Source organism: Lathyrus oleraceus, chromosome 7, assembly GCF_024323335.1.
Source record: "Lathyrus oleraceus cultivar Zhongwan6 chromosome 7, CAAS_Psat_ZW6_1.0, whole genome shotgun sequence".
Classification (NCBI taxonomy): Eukaryota; Viridiplantae; Streptophyta; class Magnoliopsida; order Fabales; family Fabaceae; genus Lathyrus; species Lathyrus oleraceus.
Window position 1 is genome coordinate 499,601,003 of NC_066585.1, and position 2,859 is coordinate 499,603,861.

The following is a 2,859-nucleotide window of genomic DNA, read 5'->3' on the forward strand; positions in this document are numbered from 1 at the left end:
CATTATCACATGTATTTCTTTTGAGATTTTGAAATTTTTCTCAAAAAAATATTTGAATTAGACATCTTAATCATTACAATGTATTTGATCCCACCTCAAAATCATGAAAAATGAAGGAGTTATGTACTTGGGAGGTTGACCCAAAATTAGGGTTTTAGTCAAAACGACCTATAATGTTTTGGAATGGATGATGACCTTCCAAGCTTCAAATCATTTTTTGATGAACATTAAAGTTGTTCATATGGTTCTTAAGAACATTGTTTCTCTTGGGGTCATCTCCATTTGACAAACACATAAAAAGTTAGGTCTCAATGTATTTCAAAATAGTCAGATGAATTAACTGATCAACTTCACAAGTCCATGCCTCATATCTTGATGAATTGATGATTGAGGACACTCAAATAAGTTCAAATATGCATGAAATGATGAATGAAATAACTTACCTTGATTTCATTTGACCATGGGTTGAGATTGCTTCATGAGCAAGGCACAGTTGATGAACAGATGAATTAGGGTTTCCCTGGGGAAACAAGCCTCAAACCCCTTGATTTGCTTTGATCAAAATGATGAATTGAGATACTTGGGAGACATATTTGATGGATGATAACTTTGGGAACTGAAATTCTGGTGTAGTCAGTATTCAGATGTTCTACTACAAGTCATGACATCTGATCTAACATTGTACCTAATACAGCAAGACAGTTATTACACTCTGTACTAATGTGCACCCTTTCACAGTGTCACATCCTCTCCTTCTATGTCATCCTAGAATGGAGGAACACTTAGTTATGTGCACCATAACATTCACTACTGTTGTTTTCCTACACAGTTATCAGCACGACGTCTCAATCCTGTTTTGGACATCATCTGTTACATTGTTCCAGTTTGTTGGTCATGTACTTGTATTTCCTAGATTAAAGGTTGTAACAAGTTAAACTAATCTCCACTTATTAAGGAGCTAACAAATAGATTATTTGTTAGGTTCATTAATTGTAGCTTAGTTGTTAGTTTCCTAGATTTTAGATCAGCTGGTGGATTCCTGAAGAATAGCCTGAGAAAAATCCTGAAACAGAAAAACTAACCATCCAACAATATAGCATATGCTGTCAGGAATGAATGTCACAACATTCCGTCTGACATCCAAGCCCAGAACCATATGCTCAGTCTGTTTAGTTCCTGAACACAGACTGCTAAATTTGCTGTACTGTAAAAGACCAACCAGTCTCTACTTCAGTATCAGCTTACTGGAAGAACTGTCAAGACATCCAGTTTGGCAATTTCACACTGCTCTTTTGGCCAGGTCTGATATGCTTTTTAAAACCAGACTTCACTACATACTGAACTGAATTCATCAGCTTATTAAACAGTATGTGCTGTTGTTGATGAATGTCAAAACATTCTGATTGACATTCCAACAGAAGGCTATGTATCAGGTTTGTTATTAACTTGATTGGCAGACTGTAACACAACCTGAATTATGGCAGACATGATTATAACATGCAGTAGGTAAACAGACACAGGAAATTGTTAACCCAGTTCAGTCCAACATGACCTACATCTGGGGGCTACCAAGCCAGGAAGAAGATCCACTATTAGTAGTATCAATTCAGAGTTAAACTCCCCCGTTTACAACTCATCACTTAATCCCTACCCAATGCAATCTATACCTAGGAACTCCTAGATAGAAACCTCCAGTTTCCATTCCTATCACTACAAATACAATGTAATGTGCAAACACCTTGAACTTGCTTCACAGCTTCATTCAAGAACATAATCACTCTTGCCTACAGGCTTTGAGTAACAAACACTCTCAGGTTTACCACTGAGAAACACATGGTAACCTTCCCACAGATTGGGAGGTTTACCTTACACACACCCTTAAAAATTCATTCTAAGAGGCTTACAAAAACTAGATTACAATCAACTATTTATAACCTAATCACCCAACTGGATTTGGGCCTTCAGAAAGTTGCAGCAGACTTGTTCTTTGCTGTTGCAACTTCAGCAGAAAAATTCTGCTACAAACAAGGTCTTCAAGTTCCTAAACTCTCTCCATATATATCTCCATATTTTGAGCCTATATATCTTCTGATTTAGTCTTCAAGACCTCCACCTGGGAGTTAGGATATTCACCAGATATCCTTGCTGATCCCAGAACATATACTGAATTAATTAATTCAGTTTCCTACACATGTGCGATGTCACAGACCTGATGTCGTGACATCGTACATGACATGTTGGTCCAGATGTTGAATTTCTTCAACCCAACATATTAAAACAACAGAGATGATTACATTATTTGTTTTCTAAAATTACTGCCAATCCTAAGGAATCAACAATCTCCCCCTTTGGCAAATTTTAGCTAACACAAATAAACAATACACCGGACTAAGCATCCCAATTTGGGAATGCTCTTCATCTCCGTCATTGGCTCCACCACCACAAACACCAATGTTGGTGTACATGAGGAGGTAGAGAAACAAGGCTCAGTTGTTCCAGAACCCTTCCCTTCAACAGGAGAGCTTCCTGAAGAGTATGTAATGCTGAGTACATAGACAATGTAACTCAGATCACAGGGCACAACTGTTCTCTTAACTCAGATCACAAGACACAAGTGGTAATTCAGTTGGTGAATTTTGTGTCTAACCCCAACCCCAACTTTCTATTTGTTACCACAGTGATCTGTTTGCTTCTCGACCCCAGGACCACAGTGATCTGTTTGCTTCTCGACCCCAGGACGTTTCTTTCTCTCCCCCTTTTTAGCTAAACATTTGTAAAGGCACCCTTCACAAAACCAGATCCAGGCGCAGCTTGCCCAGACCTTAACATACCCCATGATTCTGAGATTGGAGTGTATCT